We start from the raw sequence: 20,971 nt of genomic DNA, 5'->3' as shown, positions 1-20,971 counted from the left end.
AAGCAAATAATCTCAAAGATGGTTTACTTCTGCATGGAAATATTCCCAGACAAAGGAGTCAAACCCTCTCCCTAGAAAGATTAAGTTCAATAATTTCCTTCTGTACAATATTTTGCTCTTTTCTTATATTGACAGTCTTCATACTTGTAACTACTAAACTTTATCCTCTTACTCCCATTCTTTATGCACACTATTTGTTTCCCAAGGCAAGTGGCATGCAAAGTCATCTTGTATTTACAGTATTTCCACTTAAACTTTACAGTAAGATTGGGAGTAAAATATTTTGAACTTTGTAATTAAATGTTTTAGCAGCTGCTGCTGTAAAGACTTAAATATGCTTCTAAATTTTTTTCACGCAGGTATCTCATCAACTTGGAGGTAATTGAATACCTGCAGGATACAGGCATAAAGTAGGTATGATAGCATTTTATTTGATATTAATGATTTTACTGGAACATATAATTACCAGAATGGTTGTGTACTCCTTGGCATTAGTGTACATGAAAGAGTGTGTTCTATGAAAGAGGAGCACAGCTCTAAAAACCCCCTACATTTAATAATATTGCTTTGCAAAGCAAATGAGTGTACCTGTGCCTGCCAATTAAATTGTATTGTGGGTGGAATAATTAATTTGGACACAAGGCAAGGAGAACATTGCATATTATCATTATTATTATTATTATTATTATTATTATTATTATTATTATTATTGCTGACTGGGGAGTGACCAGGTTAACATTATATCTGTTTTCTCTGCTTTACACCCTTGAGCATGGCATGGAAGCATCAGTTTTCTTCTACAGAACCTCCCCCTCACCAAACTATCAATTCTGGGATATGTCTTTTTCTTTTAAGTGTGTGTGTGTGGGGTGTCTTTACAAGTAGCATTTTTCTTTTATTGTACCGACAGGCTTTTTCCCCCCGGATTCTAACTCAGAACAGATAAACTTGTCCTCAAGTGAATGCTGAAATTCATCATCACTCAGCAAAACTGAAGTGACAGTAATTTCTGTACATTTAAAGGCATTGGTTATAGTTTTGCTGAGTCACAGCCAGAATGAGGAAAATATTAACACAATGACTGGTGACGTAAAGAAATGCTGTGATGTTTGAGAACATATGTACAAACTTATTGATAGACCAGTTGATATAAGCAGACCTAGAAGGAAAATAATTTTAGGTTATAGATACCCAATATAGTAAGCAAATCACTTTGAAATAGTACATGAAGGGAAGTCCTAGCCACCATTGTGAAAGACACGATCTCGTTAGCGGTGCAAGTTTCTGACTGCCAGCACAGCAGGAGGGATAGAAGTGAAGAGCTGGCAGATGGAGCTGGGTCCCACCTTATGTATGGGGAAAGGCAGGGATCCTGCAGTGTGAGAGTATGAGAGATGCTGTGAGAGTGAGCAGAAAAAGGTGTGTCAAAAAAGGTGTAGCTGAGGGAACAAAGACTTGCTTCTTGCCTGTGCACAGGAGTGCTGCTGAAGACGACTGACAACAACTGGTGCTCCCCCCTCTGCCAGTGACCTTCTGGTGCACAGAAGAAAACCCAGGAGAAAGGTTCACCTGCCTGCAGCTTCCTTGTCACTTGTGCCCTTTTACCAATAGTCACGTGAATTACCTTCAAAGACAGGAGTTCCCACAACTTGTCCATGTATCTAATTCCTCTAAAAATGGATGGTTCTTCAGATACACTATTTTGTGTTACAGTGTTGTAAAGCTTGGCCTTTAAACCTCTCTCACTCTTTCTGCAGCAATAATCCTGCATTATCAGCCAATTGCCTTAAAATTCAGTGTATTTTGTCAGTCCACTGTTACATTATTTTTAGCACAAGCAAACAGAAACCAGACAGACTCATGACCAGTCCTTTGGGGAAACAGAGGTAGAAGGATGAAGAGAGAGGAAGAGACTTCTCCTCTTGAAGATTTTTCCTGTTAGTCACAGCACTGAGGAAAAACAAACTCCATATGGAACAGATCATGTAAGGTCTTTAAAACATATTTGGAGAGACTGTACAGTTTCTTAAAGGAACTTGGAATAGTCTGTGGTTTGGGGCTTTTGCTGTATTTCCCATTTGGGGATGTGTGTGCATTTTCATTTGTTTTAATTTGGACCAAGTTAAATGCATCAAGCAGTAGTTTGTTTTATTACTATCTTTCAAAGATCTATTCATAAAGGAAAAACATTCCCTGATTCCCCAAATGGGAAAGAGTTACAAATGCTTCTCTCCCAGCAGTTTCATCAGAGAAGTTTTGCTTCTTTTTTTTTTTTTTTCTTTTTTTTTTTTTTCTATTGACTTGCAAATGAAGGCTAACTTTTTGTTCCCAGCACAAGGCCAGAGTGTAGTGTACTGAGGCAAGGATGTGTGCTCAGCTGGATGCTGAATTCAGACATGGAGTAGCTATGTAGTGCAGGAGATCACAACCAGTGGGCTGATTTTACTGGAGCTACTAAATCTCATCTGAAATTGCCCTTTACCCACTTGCCCCCATGTCAAGCAACTTTGTAGAATACCATTCCAAAGTATTAACTGTGGAGTCCAGCCTTCTGTTATCTGCTTTTCCTGCCCGGTAGGACAGTAGTGATGGCTCCCAAGGAAATAGGAGTGGAATGAGATTTACTCCTTGGTGATAAGGTTCTTCACCCAGAGGGTGACTGGGCACTGGAACAGACTCCCCAGGGAAGTGGTTACAGCACCAGCCTGACAGAGTTCAGGAAGCATTTGGATAACACTCTCGGGCACAGGGTGGGACTCCTGAGGCTGTGCTCTGCAGGATCAGGACTTGGACTTCCAACTGAGTCTCTTCTAACTCAGAATATTGTGTGATTCTATGATAACTATGCCGTAATTCTGCAATGTCCAAATGTTATGTGCAAGAACAGCTGTCATTAAAATGTTTATTTTTTTCTTGAAAAGGTAATATAGTCCCACTTATTAAACACAAACTTTTGTTTTGAAATGTGACCAAAATGAATTAATAAATGGGGTAATCTTTTAAAATTCAGCACCGGTCTGAAGAATATTCAGTGTGTATGCTGGGAAAGAGCTCTGGGCTTCTGAACCAATGATAGAGAAGCAGACCCTGACCAAGGTGGTTTTGGAGGCTTTTTTGGTTTGTTTTTTTATGATTCCGGTGAGAACAGGTAAGATGAGGGCAAACACTGAAAGTTCCTGCTTTTCTGAATTACTGCTGTAATTACTTGTTTTGACATCTGAAAAATATGAGCTGTTCTAACCTCCCAATTTTCCTTGCATTCCACATGCTGTACATTACCATGAGTAGAGGGAGAAACTGTTATGGAACAATAGCAATACAGCTTTACTAAATGTGAAACATGGAATGAGGTTCTACAGGAAACCAAGGATTTTGTTAGAGCTCAGAGGAATAAGGAGCACTGAACATGTATGAAGAATTCAGGCTTTATTTCAGCCATTTTTTTTCTTTTGTGTGTGTCTTTTTAATGTATTCTTTTTTAATGTGTAACTTTAAACTCACCTTTCCAAAGAAGATGACCCAGCAGCCTGCCACGAGGCAGGTGTACTCTCTATCTACAACCTCTTGGATTCTGCTTTTTACGGGTCTGTGTTTCGTCGTGGACTTGCCCCTTTCACATTCTGGCAATTCGGCAACTCATTTAAAGAAGCTCTCTCAGACTTGTGAGTTGAACTTCAGACCTGTGGTGGCGAAGAGGAGCCGGTGGGCAGCGAGGAGGGGATGCGGCTCGCAGCCGGGCGGGAGAGGCTGTGACCTGACACGCGGGGGAGGGCAGGAGAGCCCAGCGCTCTTCCCTCCGTGGAAACAGTAGCGGATTTTTTTTCCTTTCCTTTCTTTTTTTTTTTTTTTTTTTTTTTTTTTTTTTTTTTTTTTTTTTTTTTTTTTTTTTTTTTTTTTTATCCCCCATTCCCTTTTCCTCCCTTCTTCTTCCCGGGGCTGTAATCCGACTGCTCTCTTTGGCTCCGTTCCAGAGACAAATCCGAGTGGTTAATCTCTTTCCCCCCCTTTCCCAGCCTCGGGGGCTGGGGGGCGGCGGAGTAGGGAGGGGAAGCAGAGCAGAGCAAGCACCAGCTCAGAGCCGGGCCAGGCCTCCCCGGGGAGGGGCTGAGGCAGCGGCTGGGCTGCGGGAGCTGCATGGAGGAGGGGAGTTTCACAGACTCCTCTGCCCGGCCGGGAGGAGGAGGAGGAAGTTTGGAGATTAAGCCGCTGCCCGGAGCGAGCCGGGGCGCGGCCACGGGCGCTGCGAGGGGGACACCCGGCCGGCGCCGCTGAATGGGCTGCGGAGCGGGGTGACCGCCCGCACTCCGGCCCGCGCCCCTGCGCCTGGATTTTCAGCGGGAGGAGGAGCGGTGGGCGAGGGCAGAAGACGGCGAGAGGGTGCCGGTGAGCGCTGCCGGGGGCTTTGTTCGGTGGGGCGCGCCGGGGAGGGGGCGGCGGCTCCCGGCTGGGCTCGGGGCGGACGGGGAGGTAGCCGCTGTCCCGCGGCCCCCGAAACCGCGCCGGGGGCTCCGCAGCGGAGCGGGCGTTCCGTGAGCGCAGCCTTTGTGCGCGCCGCGCCGCTGCCCGCCGCAGGCACCGTGCGCCGGGCTCCCACCGCGGCTGCCGCGGCGCTCTGTGCTCCGCCGGAGCCCGGGGTAGCCTGGCCGAGCTGCACCGGTTCAGCCCGAGCCTGGCGGCTTCATCGAGTTTCTTCGGCGAGGGAGAAGGTGCTTCTTTTAAAATATGATAAAATTTCATAGGGCCTCAGGTTTTGTGGGGATGCTTTAACAAACCCCCCAAACCCACCCTCTATTTTTTTAAAAATGTTTTAAAGTTAATGGGATTTTGGTAAGCATGGCCTAAAGAGGTTTAAAAATATGATTGATCTATTGTTAAGTAGAGCTTTGATTCTGTGGAGAGGCAATGGGGCAGAGATGCCCTATAGGACCCTGCATGCATTTCCCCATATCCTGCACTCATCTTTTCCCTGCTTTGCGGGTCGTGTGTCCCAGTCCCTCTTGCTGAAGGAGAAGCCCTTCAGATCTCATCCTTCAGTTAGCACTGACAGACCTGAGGGACTCGTTTCCTTCTTTCTTCACAAGCCACACTGCTCCAAGTATGTGGGAAAAGGACCTTAATCAAACTTAGACGAACGTTCAGCTGGTTTCCAATACGGTCTCTCTGTAGTTGGCTTTTTTCCTCCTTTGATTATTAATTGGCAGATGCAGAAAGCTGTGGCCTTGCTTTTTTCTTTTAATGTTCGCTGGTACTTCAGCAGTTTAATAACTCTGCCTAGAGAACCTGATGACTTATAGGTGTTTTGAAAGCTGTGTAATAAGAGCCTACTAATAGTAATCTTTTGCTACTGTTTCATTCTTGGAGGGAGCAGTCTTTGCTGCTGGAGAGTTGTGGTTCAAATTTCCACAAGCGTTTGTTGCCCGTGCCTCTAGCTAAATTTATAAAGGAATCCTGTTAGCTTGTGTGAAGCTAAATCTGGCTGTAGCAACTCCTGGCTGTACAATTCACTGTGGTTGGCAAGGCACAATATATAGCTTCCTTGAGATTTATTTTTAGGGTTTTTTTTTTTTTTTCCGGTGTGTGTGTGTAGGATGCTTAGTTGTCATAATTTTGGGAACTCTTCACCAATGTGTGTGTGGGTGCTTTGGGATGAAAACATAAGAGTTATGCTAAGGTTAGGAAATGTATTAATGGAGTGCTTGTCTCGAAAATATGAGAAGGCAGTTTGAGATTGGCCTCTTAATGAATATTGGTATTGTTCTCGGGTCCATGCAGATGTTTAGCTATTAAACTTGAACTCTACTTCTGCTCTGTGTTCTCAGTTGGCAAACTAGAAATAGTGCAAAACACTCTGATAAAAGGTTCAGTTTTAAATGTGTTCACTTACAGGAATGCTGGCTGTTTCTCACAGATCTAGAGAGCCCTAAGCAAACAACGTAGACCTGTGACCACACAACTTAATGCATCTCTGCAAAGGCATGCTATGATTCTAACACTAGGTGTTAAGGTGTCATTTTTCTTGCTGTTTTACTTTTGATTTTCAAAAAAAAAAGAGGAAAAAAATAGGTGTGTAGCCAAATCAGTTTGTAATATCAAGTAAAATGTCTTACTTGATAACATCTTGCAAAGACAGCATTGACTTGATTTTTAAGTGGAAATCTTCAAGCAGTGAACCTAGTTCGTTGGCAGTTCTCATTATTTCAGGACATCTGCTAATGTGTTCTTCTTCCTTGGGCAGGATGTGAGACTACAAATTAACTGTCTAGAGGCATACTTTGAGACTAAAGTGATTTGATTGTGAGGCCATGGAAAAAGGTAGAAAGAGTTTGGAGCTAACTAACTGAACACTTGGTACCTTCCTGTGTGGAAATGGGGTGTTTTTGTCTAGGTAGGTTTTTTTATGGGATTGTGTTTTGGGATTTTTTGTAGTTTTGTTTTGTTATTTTATTTTAAACCTTTGTTGTTCCCTAGAAGGGAAGTGAAAATACCTGCTTACTTTTCTAATAAGTGGCAAGTAGTGAGTTTGGGTACTTTTCCTAATGTTATTTGTGTAGGTTGGTTTTTGAACCTTTCACTGACACAGTCTTTCATGTGGCACGGGTGATAGTATTTTTGTGAAGTCATTTGGAGCAGTATGCATGTTTGGAAGCCTCCTTGTGTGCATTTATTTGGATTGGGTTGTTGTATACCTGTTGTCCTCTGCCTTTCATATACTTGTGATTTCTTGGCTCCCATTCAGAAAAGGCTTTTTAAAGCCCTGCTAACTAGATAGGGCTGTAGCAACTGACAAAGGCATTACTTGAAGCAGTGCTTTATTGTCTTTGAATGCAAACTCAGCAGTGCAAAGCTGGTCTGTTTCTCTAACCATAGAACACTAACAGAACTGTAATTTGACATTGGCTTCTGTCATTTTATCTTGCTTTGTAGTAGCATCATCCATACTTTTAGGCTAGGGGCAGTACTTTTGAGATCAACCCAAAAATGGAGAAATCAAGAACACAGTTATAAAATCTGCTGTTAGTAATTTTGAAGGGTAGATCCACAGATTAGCCTGAGATACTGCTATTGAAAAAAAGTTTCTGTACAGAGGTGTCATCTCTGAAATTGTTACTAAAAAAGACCAGTCCTAAACCAGAGCAATTCTTAGGGAAGGATACTACAGAATGGATGGAGCTTTTTTATTTTATCTCTCAATTTTTTAAGAATTCCAAAATAGCAATATTTTAACAGATACTTAGCATAGTTGTTAAAGTATGCCAAAGACTCAGTCGACTGTTGATTTTTATATATTTATTAGTTTCCTTCATGCTTGGTTGCCGTTCCAGTAATTGCTGGGCATCCCTAAGTTTCTACCGGCCAAGCCAGAGCTGCAGCTCTTGGTCTTGGGAGCATGGGGTTATGAAGAAGAGGGACCACATTTCTGGGTGGCAGCATGGCCCTGTCATGTACCCCATCTCCATAGGGTCAGATGTGCTGGGTCAGGAAATAATGGGAACATCCAAGCTGATGAAGGGAGCCATTTGCAGGCTCCATTTAGAAGTGTTTCTCAGATTAGATAGGTATAAAGCTGTTGCAGTTATAAATTAGAACAAAGGAATCAATCTGATGTGCATTCTCTTTTGCATTCAGTCATGTTGAGAAGGAAGGTTGCTGTGTTAAAGAAACATGTCTTATTGATATGTTAAATTAATTATGGCTTTAAGTTACTTTGCCATAAATTTCTTAATTGCCAAATATAGTGAACAGATCCTTAGCTAGAATATACAATAGAAGATAGAACAATAAAATATGAAAAAATGCAAGTTAATAATGTAATGTCTACTGAAGACATTTGGAGAGATGGTGATCCTCTTATAATAAGATGGAATTTTTTCTGGTGGGGACAATGAGGATGTCTTACCACTACTTTCTCTAAATTATATTCTGCTTCTGTAGAATTGTGAGGGGGAGGTGGGGGAAAAGAATTTTTGCAGCCCTCAGCAAAGTCTGGAGTGACCAAAAGGCTTGCAGAACTGTTGCTGAATGGTTAATTCTGAGAATCTGCATTACTGTCACTGCACATAAAAAAGTTGTAGCTAGTAGGACTGTCAATGAGGAAAAAAAAGTGGAAGAAAGTGTTATTCTTGTAAACTTAGAATGCAAAGGTTGTGGAGCCTAGATTTCCCCTCCACTTCAGAAAAGCCTCACACACCACAGTGAGTGGTGAAACCACAAAACTGGCCTGGGAACAGGAGTAAAGGGAATGAAGAGTAAAGTCAATCTTCGTGCAGTGGCAACAGTTACAACTGTAAGTACCTTTAGTACTTAAAGTAAGTACTTTTACTTACTTACAAAAGTAAGTCTTTTATATACATGGCTAAGAATACAAGAGATGAATCTGAACGGATTGAATAATAACTAAAATATAAAAGTATCAGTATAGCCTTTTAGTATTCATTAATTAAAAAAAAAAGTTTGTGACAAACTATCTCTTAGTGTTTAAAGTTTCTCAAATAATGTTAAGGATATAATTTTTTTTTTTTTTTTAGTTATGGTTGTTGTATCAAATAGGTTAGTCTAGCCTGATTCACCAAAGTTGAGTTCATATGAACTTGGCCTGAAATAGGTTTAACCATGAACTTGATTACAAATACAGGAAAAGAAAGGGGCCTAGTCAAGGAGGACTGGGGAAGGAAATAGAGGGGAAAACTACTTACACATAGCAAGGAGGCCTGAAAGAAGCAGTTGTCTAAGCCATGTTACAAACTCTTAAACCCACTGTCATCTCTTCACTGGGGTGCCTACTAAAGTACCTGCATGTGGGAGTGGTCACTACCTGTGTTTTCACTAATCACAATGGAGAGCATTGCTGTGAAAATACAAAGCAAGGTGACACTTTGAAAATTTATCTGTAAGAGTGACTTCATTTATTTAACTTGATTCTTTTCTTCCTTCCTCAACATGAGCTCCACTAGTTCTGCTTCCCAATGTTCTATGGGACCATGATGATTATGCTAGTGGAGGCGGCATGTGTTTTTTGTAAGTGTAGTGAACAGGTATAAATTGGGTTAGCAGCAGTTTCCCATGTAAACTTTAAACTGAAGCAGTGCTAATTAACTTTGAATCCTTGAAGTCTTGCTTGCCTGCTCTGAGTTTCACACTGCAAGTGGTGCCAAGCCTCTTCCTGTAAGCATACATTCTGTAGAAACTTGCATGTGAGCCCTGCCCAGCTGTTTTAAAACCTAACTTAATGAATGTTAACATTTAAATATTTAAACCTTCATATCCATTCAGCTGTTTCAGGATCACGCTCCAAGCATTAGTATCATTCAGCTACTGTTTTCTGCTGATAAGATGCATGCTTCCTTTCACTGGAAGTACAGAGCAGAGATAAAAAGTATGTCGTGGATACAGTGATTGAATCACCTGCTCCTTTGTTTACTCACAGCCATTGGAGATAAAACCTTGGGAGGAACATGGCTGTTTGGGTTGTCATAAGGAGCAGAACTGGGGACAGTGTAACAGCCAGTTTCTTTTCATGGTCATGGCTGACATCTTCCAGCATTGTCATCTGGGTGTGGGCTTCAAGGTCGGTTTCTGGCTTTTAATTAGCCCACATAAGGAGACTCTAGCTCCTAGATTTAGTGCATAGGCTCTGGTGCTTTTACTTTCTCCCATGCTTCCCCTTGTGTTATGCAAAGTTATCTGTAAACACAAGCAAGTTTTCATCCCTAACCTCCTGTAAGCTCTGGTTTGTTAAAGTATTTAGAAAATGTTTACCCTCATGTATGTCCCCTAAGATTAGATACACTGTCTGCTGCAGCTTAATTGTGATTTCTACATACCAGAATCAATGTGTTGTTTGGGGATTTTCTTTTTGTCTTTGTTTCTTTTTCTGTATTTGCATTGCCTACCCCAATGAGTCCAGATCCATAGCTGAGGTCCCAACACATTTCAGAAAGGCAGAGACAGAGCAGCTTGCTTTCTGCTGCTGCTGCTGATCTGTGATGCTTCAGTATAAAGTAACATAGTGCTTTGTGTCCTTGATGTCTGATATGGGGGAAAATTATAGTTCCTTCTTTGTAAATAATTTTGAAAATAGGTGAGCTGAAGAACTACTTGTTTGCATGTCAGTAATCTTTATCACTTCAGTATGCACAGAGCTTTCCATTTATTGTTTTAAACTGAAACCAAGTTAATAGCAGAAACTTGGGTTTGGCTTACAAGCAGTATTGGTGCTGCCAAGATGAGCGTGCTTCATACTCAAGTGCTTATGAAGGTTTCTCACTGTTTACTTTCCAATTCCTTCTCACTATCCTGATAACATGCCTCATGAGGTTGCTCAGAGAGCTGTCGCACCTCAGTGTCTGAGTGATGTCATCACAGTTCATTTGCTTGTGTCACATCACATTCAGTTGCTTGTAGAGCAGTCAGCCTATTTGAATGGTAGACAGAGATGAACGATTCAATAAATTGTTATTGAATTTGGAGAGAGAGTTTGCCTTCCCTCATACTCTACCAGCATGTGGTTTGTAATGTCTTCTTTCTGTCAGTCTTTTCTGGTAATTGTCAGTCTCTCTCATGTTGGATGAATCTGAAGTCATAAATCTCTGATTTGCTTTATCTTGGTCATTCTGTGCTCCTCCTGCCTTGAAAAGGGTTGCTGTCTGTGTCCTGCTGGCAGACAGGATCACTAGCCCACTCCTCACTGGATATAGCCTCTGAGAATCCTTGCCTTATCAGGTTGGTTGTACTGTGAAGGCTCTTCTGCCTTATGGTATGAGGAGATTGCCTCCAGCATCTCCTCCTCCTGAGCTTGAACTCATTTAATCTTCTCAGTTTTTTCCCAGACTTTTGGGGCAAAGATGCTGACTTACTTTCTTAAACTCTACCTGCAGCACCAAGCATCAGACACAGTGTAGATGTTTCGGTAGGCCACTCTAGAATACTGTGATCTGTTAATATGGGAAAGTACGTAATTTGTGAGGGCATTAATGACCATTTAATCTCCCAGGTTTCTTTCTGATATATAGGGCAGTATCTTGGCATGCTTGTGCTCCTCCATTGCTTTAGATGACATGGTTCCTAAATTGGTATCAGAGATATCTGTGCTAGGAGAGTCAGTGCTAGGCATAATTCTCAGGAGAAAAGGACAGGTTTTCTGCAGACCTTCTCTTCAGGAACTGTTTTCCATTTTCTTAGAGCCTGCCAGAGGGGAATGCAGACCAGAGCACTAAGAAAACCCCACTTTTCTCTTGGTGTGAAGGACAGAATGGTTTGCTAAGGCACAAGCTGTGCTGGGCAGATTTTAGAGCTGATCTCCTTCCTGCTGACTCATCCTGGTGATCTCAGTTACTGCAGTTTGCACTTTGCCACTTCACCTGCAGCAGCTCTCTCCTTGGCAATGTGGCCTGTTCTCAACACAGGTGTGCTTCCTCATTCATGGCTGTGCATGCTGACAGTATCACTTGTGCTCTTCATCTTAGACCTAGGCTGTCCTGCTGCTGCCATGCACACTGCAGATCCAAAAGGAACCACATTGAAGAGATTCTTTCTGCAATCTTGCAGCAGAGGATCCTGCTGATAAACCTTTGTTCTCAAACACAGATTTGGCTCTTGCTCTCCTCAGGCCCCTTTAAAGCAGTTCGTTCATCCAAAGCACTGATTAGGTACTGACTCAGACTGCCACAAGGTCAAAGCAAGGAGAATAGGTGATTTTTTTTTTCCTGCCCTGTTTTTGTGAAGCATTGATGTGACTGGGACCTGTGATAGGCACAGGTAGGGTATGCAAGAGAAAGGTTTTCTCCCAGACACCACTGTATGCTGTTTGGACAGGATAGGGGCTGTGGCTGCTTTTCAAGGAAGAATTCTGAAAAAAATAAAACCATGATTATCTCATTTGCTCTCTTCAGAAGAAAAACTGGTCATCAGCCTTTGTCACTGAAGATCTGTTGCTTGTGAGTCTCTTTCATCTCAAGGGGATAGTGCTGACATACATACCTGACAGATGCACCTGCCCACCCTGGCTGTGTGCATCATGCAGCTCTTGGAGCTTCCACAGGCGTCTGGATGCTAGGGCCATCTGAATGCTTCTTCGTTCCTGCTGTCTTGTAGCGATAAAGAGTCTGCCCACTAAATGTTACGGGATTTTTTTCCCCTTTTGCTCTTTAAATCAACATCAGTATTGCACAAAGAGTTCTTTCAATATTTAATAGAGGATCAGTGATGCCCATCTTCTGATGATTTCAGGAAAATGTACTGGGTTGGTTCCTTTTATTTGTTAATTATAAATATTGAGTCATATCAGGGGGTGATTAGTTCCAGTATCTGGATCACAGTTACTTGTCTATGCCCATACTTGCCCAATGCTGACTTCTTTCCTGGGGACAGTTTGAGGTCATAGCAGGGATGGTCTGGAGGAGTTCTGGCAAAGACTCATTCCACTGATGACCTTGTCATGCAGCTCACCTTTGTACTGTTCACTGTTGTGAATGGGTAGAGTGAAAGAAACTCCAGGAGCGCTGCATGAACTTAGCCCATGAAATTAGCTTAATATGTCTGGGAAAGCTCTCAGCTGATTGCATGTGGAATAAATCCGTTTGCTTGGGATGTGGCACATTTTCCGTCTGTTAGCTGGTTATATTGTGCAGTGAGAAAGCATGTGGTCTTCCTGTAACAGCAAACTGCATTCCTCAACCAGAAAAGTTGGGCTTTAGGAACTGGCACACAGCTCAGTAAAAGTCATATCAAATAAATTTTTACTTTAGTCCTCCTCACTGGTGATTAAACTTGCACAATAGTTTGCTGTCTACCACATGGGAACATCTACAAAGAATTTTATTCTGAGCTTTTCTTAGAGGGTCAGTATGTGGAATTCTTTGGCAAGAGTATTTGTTTTAAAATGCTACAGTATGTGTTGATACAATTTTATTATGTCAAATACACAATATAATCCAAGTTGTAAGGATGGAGTTGTATGAATGTGAGGTGTGGTTCGGGACTAGGTGAGATCACGAATGTCAATGAATTGAATGAATGTCTTGATATCATATTTAAATTGAAGCAAATTCCCACATGTAAGTTTGTGGAACACAATTACATGTAGTTGGATGGCTCTGGCTTACTGTGGTCTTTTACCCTAGCTGAAACAGCAAAAGGAAATTCTTTAAAAGCAGGGATTTCAAAGCTCAGACCCCATGATTTGAGGGAACCCATTAACTGCACTGAAGTGATAATATTAACTTTCACCACACTGAGAGAGTGTTTAGAATACAAGGGTTATGTGTCATTTACAGTTTTAAGGAAAACTGAGGTAAAGATAATCTCAATGACTCCTAAGGGATAAAGTAAAGCACCCATCCTCTTACTGAAAAATATTTCACAGGATGAAAAATTCATTTTCCTTACAGATTGTCTATTGCCTGTTCTATAGTGTGAGGATAGTAAAATCTGTAGAAAACCTTCTTGGGAAAGTTAAAGAAGGCTGATAGAACATTCTGTAGCATCCAAGAGCTTGTACTTTAGTCAGTTTGGATGTGACTGTAAAACCCTGTCTCAGGGTTTGAAAGGCCATTGTATCCACTGGGGGTTAGAGACTATCTCAGCTTTTGGCAAATAATTTTACCCTAGAATTAAGAAACTGTTATTGATGAAATTACTGTCAAACAAGAGAGCCCCAGTAAAATGTTTAGGCTTCTTCTGGGTTATCTAGATTCCTGATTTTCATTCATTTATATATAATGTATATAATATATATATACACACAAATGTGTCTATATTTGAATAGTTGTATCGTCAGTCTGTTTTTTCTAGGATTCTTAAAGAAACTGGGTTCTCAAGCAGTTGAAATTGAGTCCTTTGACTCTGGAGGATTTCAGGCTAGGGAAACTTCCATGATAACTGGAAAGTAGGATGGTAATTATAGGTCACTTTGCATTTCTGTTTTGCTTAATTTACAATCTGAAGTACAGGTTGGGCATTTGAATGTTACAGCTGTTACAGTCTGATCACAGGAACTTGGTGAGACTACCCATGTAGTCTTCTTCAGATTCCTAGAAGTGTTGGTGGAGACTACTCTGTGTCTTCAGTTATTAAAAGGAAAAATTAAGTGAAGTAAATAAAATTATTGCTGTAGTTGTCACTCATTGTTATCAAAAGAAAAAAATCTACTCTTTTAGTCTGTGAAATTGCCTGTTAATTTATTGCTACAAAGATAGCATGGAGAAGGCAAATATATTGATACTTTATTAAAAAAGAATTTCAGATGGATTAGTTTTTTTGTATTTAAAAATCTGTTCATCTGTAGATGAACATTATGCCCCGTTAGCAAGATTGAATTGATGGCATTACTGTTGAAGTTAAAAATAGACCAGTATTTTTGAAATATAAAATTTTGCCTGTTTATGATTTGGTTCAGCTAGACCAAATTAACTTGGACACTTAGCAGGGTCTCTCATTTATTCTGGCATAAGAACAAGCATTGGGCAGAGCTTCCTCAAAAAACTGATGATGGTAAGAGGCCTCCATAGTGTTCCCAGCCAGCTGAATGCCTGAGGTATTTTGCCATACAGGAAATCAATTGCAGCTGAATGTGCACTGTTTCCACTGCAAGTATATAAACAGGCCTTATGATGATATAAAAAAAGAAGACAGATATTAAATAGTTTCTTGAAAGTTCAGAACAGGAACATTTGATGTTCAGTTTCTGTGGATTCTTCACTGTCACCTTTGGCTCAGTCCATGGCACAAAAATAGCACAGAAGGAGAGGTGAATTAATGTTGGATCCTCTAGAAAAGGGAAACATAAAGCAGTATCTTAGAGAAATGAAAATAATAAAAAAGGTATCTGTGTTTAGTTCCAGTTGATACTGTGCTGAGGCTGGAAGGAGTTACAAGTTTAGCAGAGGGAATGAGTTCTTTCCCTTGTTAAATCAAAATCCTCCATTTTTAGGCTTCAAAGCAGGCTAATAAATTTTGTGAGAAAAAGCTGCACCACAATTCTACCTAAATAGCTGGGTTTTGTGAAGTGGTAGGAGAAGCACTGTTTTTGTTCGGTTATTTATCATGCTTTGTTGACCTTGTGAAAATACCTAGATTTGATGGAGGTACTGTGCAGATGACAGTGAGCCATGTCTCTGATGTACTTTATAGGCCACTGATGTTGCTTACCAGGGAAGTGAGGGCTCATTTGGATAGAGGTTTCCAGGCATTAAAGATAATTAAGTTGAAAATCAGCTATAACAATTTCCAGAAGGAGTGTGGCCTGAAGTCCTTGGGGTTTAGAGCTTGGGAACCCAGCAGTACTTCCTTGCTTCAGCACAGGCATACAGCACGACCATAGGCAAGCTGTCTGATCCAGATTTTTAAAGATATATAGGTAGGGAGAGGTGGTAAAGGCTCTTAATGGGATTTTCAGAATCACATTAGTGTCTAATTCCTATTCAAAATCTGACTCCTTAGCTTGTCTGAACTGGATTCAGCCCGTGCTATGTTTTATTCAGCTGCTCTTTAGGACAGAAGGGGAGGCATACGTACGGTGAGCGTGACTTAGGGGGAATAAACTGAGGTGTGCCTGGACCCCTGCTGAGCTGTGCAGCTGAGCTCCCTTTTATCCTTTCTCTAATTCCATAATTTCCATCCTCCTTTCTGCAGAATGACAGAAACTCAACGGAGGAGAGGAAAAGTGACTCCATTTTGCCCAACCTAACAGTGATATATTTGGTGAGTACTCTACCAGGTAATTTTTTTTACTATTATTTTAACTTTTTTTTTTTTTTTTTTTAACTTCATTTTAAGTATGAGATGATGCTTGGTGTGCCTCTGACTGAGAGGATTACCATTGGTCTATGGTGAATGTGCCTCAGGTTAAATATGAGGCTACTTAGTATCCAAACCCACAGTAGGTCACTGTGCTGAAGGGGCCTGGTGTGTTGGTTAGCCAGGAGAGAGGATGTTCCTCATGTGCACACTGGGGTTTTATGCTAATTAATTTCGGTTTTGGGGAGGCATCTAAACAGTTAGGGGAGGTTAACTGTTCAGTTTTAGCCTTTGTTTCTGAAACTGAGATTTTGCTAAAGATCTGTAGCTGAAATTTTGTTTGGTTTCTTGATTCTCTCGCTTTGGAAGTGAAAGTGCCACTTTCATGGAGAAACAATGGTCTCCCTGTGGGGATGGGGAGATCCAGGACAACTTTGTTCTCATGAGATTTCCTATGTTAGTCTATGTCATTTTAGCTTATTTTTTAGTAATTTAATTTTGTTTATATAATCTCACTGCCTGGCAGTCTTGGAGCATCTAGGGAACTTGGGAACGTAGGAAAAGCAGATTTACATGCTGTAGAAATGTAACCTGATTGCAATAACTGATTTCACTCATTTGATTATCTGAAACAAATTGACATTCCAGAAAACTTCACAATAGGGCTGGAAGGAGACTACAGAAAAATATTAAATAAGAGCGCTTTAGGCAAGATCCCTTTCTCCTTCTCCTTCTCTCCAACAAGAAAGATTCCTGGTGCCAACCTAAAGGAGCCTTTTCTTCTCTCTGAAAAAAGCTGATGTTCAGTGGCTAACAACTCAGACACTGCTATTTAGAAAAACTTGATGCCTTATAGGTAATCTACTTCACTCCTTCCACTGCTAATGTTGAAACCAGTGTAGCATGGATATGTGTATAATAAAAAAACAAAGTTGCATTATGTTGATTGCACCTCTGGCTTCTGTGACCTGTAGAGGGAATACTAATATGCTATATTAGACCACTAATTAATAATATTTATTCTTTTACCTTACTGATAGTGGGGCTTATATTATAACTTTGTAGTATGTATTTATGATCCAATTGTGTTCAAATGTTTATGAAATTTTAGAAGAATGGCAACTTTATTTTGACTGCAATGCTTTGAGATTGCATAACTGTTATAGAGAGACACTTGCAGGACTGTGCAGCATTAGATTGAAGCTTACATCTGACAAACATTAGTGAGATCTTGCTTTCCTTTGGATCCAAGGGGAACAGTCTCTGTAAGTAGAAAAATGTTTTGTGGAGACTGCAAGAGGAAAGACCAGAAATTCCTCTTCAGCCTTTTCCAAAAATAGCAAGATTTGGATAAGGTTACATGTTTTAACGTGCATTAGAGAAAAATAATTGGCATGACCTAAATTCAGTACATTAGTTCTCTGTGTTATTTGCTGATGGTTAATTACTAGCATATTTTTTCATCCGCAAGTGTGGAGGGGCTGTACATTCCCATCTTCCACAGAGGAAATAATTTTATTTATTTAGCTTCAAGTTTGTGCATATCCAAATGCATGCAAAGTATTTGCCCAGTGACCTTAGAGTGAATTATTTGCACAAACTCTCCCCCTTCCCTGATCTCCATTTCATTTAATGTGTGCTGCTTGGCCTTGGTTGTGAGTTGCAGTGGTTTTATTGTGTTTTCATGATGAACAGAAAAGCAGACTCAAAATAACCTCTTTTCTGAAAGCAGAGATAACATGGATTGTGCCTGTGGTCTAAGATGCAGAGGATTTCCTAAGATTCTTTGGGATCCCCGGCAGACAAACATTCACTGTGAAGTGCTTCAAAAAATTGTTGTGTCAACAAAACTGGAGCGTGTGGGAATGTATCAACTAAGGGGATAAGGCATTCAAGGACTAGATGAAGTGCATGTTGTAAGGAATTAATTTTGTGGGAAAAGGAAGAAACACAAAATATGAGGACTGGTGTTCCAAAAAAATAGGAGCTTAATGGTTTAGGCAGATAGAGCTTTGAGACACAGATGTTGAATCTTACCAAAAAACCACTGGTAATTTTGCCAAATTTGCTTTACATGTCAGGCTTAAATCTGGAACATCTAAGAATATTTTCACTCTGAAAAAGTTTTGGGGGTGGTGAGGGGAAATGTTTTATGATTTTTTTTTCTATTTTGTTATTATCCATTTGACTTATATAACAATATTGTTTGGTTTTAATTGTTTCAATAAGTTGGTGGTTAGAATATCTTTAGAAAGATTAAAATGGGCTTCAGCATCTATTAAATCATAACATGTTGTAGCAGAGAAGGACACATTAGATCAATATACTTTATTCTGACAATTCTATGTGACTTTTAATATGCAGTGTGTTTATGGTAAAAGTCAATACATTAAAAAAATTCCTTGAGCATTTATGCATCACTGAATGCTTTGTTTAGGTCATGCCTTTAGTGGTGTGAGGGCTTGCAAATCTGTGTGGGGGTGGAGAGGAATGATCCTATGCCCACATATGAGCTTTTCTGTAAGTTGGGTCTATTTTTGGTATGCAATGAAGCAAAGATACAGAGTGAAAATAAAGGTTCAGTTGCAATGTGAAGGCCTGTAAAAGCTTTCCTATTGTGGGAAGTGCCTACCAAGCTCTTAGAGCAGTTGCATTAGTGTCCATGGGAATATTTGGGGTTTAATTTAGCATGCTAGATTAGGGCCTAATACCTTAATTAAAGCTCACATTTTTAATAAGTTTCCAGCAAACCCTTTGTGGCTGACTACACTTGTGGAACAGACATAATATAAAGCCCATCTCTAGGGTTTTCTGGTTTTGGCAGTTTTATGAAAGCTGTCATTCTATTTCAGAGCGATGAAGCTGACCGGCAAACATAATCTTTAATGGAAGGATTCCCAGATTTGACAAGACTTCTTAAAAAATGCTAATCCAAATGATTTATGCCAGTGATGTATTGAAATTCTATGTACCTAGTATGCTTAGACTAATGTTTTTATAGAAATTGTGATAACTGTTTCAGAAAGCCTTTGTTAATAGATAAAACAGCTTTTCCAGATAGAGGCTGCTTAATTCTCTTGTCAGTTCCCATGTTCAGGATTTTCTGCTGTGAAATGGAGTAAATGAAAGTCTGAAAAAATCAGAAATTATATAATTAGGATTTTGTATAACTTGTAGACAAAGTGATTTAATTTTTAAACATTTGCATATTAAAGTGTTGAACAGAAATTCATATATATATCTTTTAAAAAAAATCCAAAGAAACAAGTTCACTCACGCCTATCTGCTTTCCCCCTGCCGCACTTGCTCAGAGCGGTCAGTCCTTTCCCGCTGCCATCTCCTATTGTTGCAGTCAAGTGACCAAGGAGAAGTGTATACTTCCTTTTGTGTCCTGTAGATAGGGCTTCTTAATTGATGACTGCTGCTTTCTTTCTGGCGGAAAGGAAATGAATGGGCAGTAGTGATTATAGCACATCTGTTGTTTTCTGGTGAGCATCCTGTACAGCAGTGAAACTGTCTTGAAGACTACTTTTTTTTTCTTTTTTTCTTTTTTTTTTCCTTTGGTTGGTTGGTTTTTCTTTTTTGTCCTGTTCAGAATTAGTTAATAGAGAGGGTACAGGAACAGTGTTGTTCCTTTATCACAGGTGTAGCCAGAGCAGAAAAACAAATTGCACACTGGAAGAAAATAACTTGCTTTTCAAACAAGTGTATTTTACACATGCATACACACACACACACACACACACACACAGAATCTTACAAAATCTTCGGGGATGTGCTATGTATTGGTTGCATGTGAGTCCTGTCTTCATAGTTGACTGCACTGTAGATTTAATACTCCAAAATCAAGCTGGAAATGGCTTCCTTTGGGGAAGGGGAGAAATAAGATATCACTCATACCAAGGACCCAAAAGCTGAAACATTCACACAGCTTTCACTACAATATCTAAGATGCCCTTTCCAAGTCTGTGATACCATGGTCCGGCTCCTGCTTGAGCATCTACTGCTTGATGTGTTGCAGCATAGCTCCCAGAAGTGAAACAAACTGGGGAGCTCTGTAGTGTGCTCCTGCTCTCCGAGAGAGGAGGTTGGTCATGTGTGGAGCTCCTTACTTGGCTTTACAGATGACAGGGAAAGAAGTTCTGGAGGCAGATGAATGGTGAGCTATTGGTAAGTGTCTGGCCTGAGAGAAGAATGGGACTTGATGCTGGGGAAGACAAATGTCTGGAGAAATGATTGCGGGAGGCCAGTAAAGCAGCTAGGTGAAGTGAGTTATGGTAGCAGAGTGTACCACAGCTTGTACCTTCCATCACACCAGCCATAATTTTTCCACAACTTTTTCTGTTTAACTCTTGTATTATAAAGATGTGAAAGTGGTATGCACTCTATGCAAACCCTGAGTGTGTGTCTTGACCATTTTGTTCTCTCTTGCCATGCAAAGTGCTTGAAAAACCATTAATTGAAAGAGCTCTGTAAGTCTCAATTCTTACCACTTATTTAGTTGTTCTTTGTTCCTTCCTTTTCTTTCATCCTGTTTAATTGCACTGTTTCTTGTAAGTAAGGTGCCAGTACTCTGCTTTTGCACAGACTAAACACATTGGTACTTAAACTAACAGTTTGTGTTGGGCTTGGATGCAGCTGGTTAATTAAAGTCGAGGGACTGCCTAGAGCTGCCCTCTTCCTTGGGGGTTTCTGATGGGTACTGGATAAAATTGTTTTTTTTTTTTTTCAGCCCTTTCTTGTCACTTGCAATCCCAAGAGCTGTTTTGTCCCTGTCCTCTTAGGAGAGGATCCTTTAACAAAGGGTATGTTGAGATGTGCAGCTTTCTATCCATAGAATGCTGTTTAGCTGGAAGCTTGCAGCCTTCCTTAAGCTAAACAGGTTTTTCAAATAACAGATGCACCTGGCCACTAGAGATGGGAAAAGTGGGAGCGCATTCTGTGCTGTAGGTGCACATCAACATGGCTGAACATAAAATTCGTGGTACCCTAAGTGAATCATGCTGCAGTTAATGTCCCAGATTAACCTTTAGTCATTCCTTGATCAGAACAGAATTCAGAAGATGAAAAAGCAGGTATCATAACTCCAAATTTAAATTTAAATTTAAATTGGGTGGGGTTTCCTTCTATCTGTGATAAAACTGGGGTTTTTTTTCCCCAAAGACTTATCTAAGAGTAATTTAAGCAACTAAGTAATCCTTTTGCATTCTGAGTGAGATAAGAGACCCTGTTCATGCCT

This window comes from Vidua chalybeata, chromosome 3 (genome assembly GCF_026979565.1).
Source record: "Vidua chalybeata isolate OUT-0048 chromosome 3, bVidCha1 merged haplotype, whole genome shotgun sequence".
Lineage (NCBI taxonomy): Eukaryota > Metazoa > Chordata > Aves > Passeriformes > Viduidae > Vidua > Vidua chalybeata.
This window is presented reverse-complemented; position numbering follows the sequence as displayed.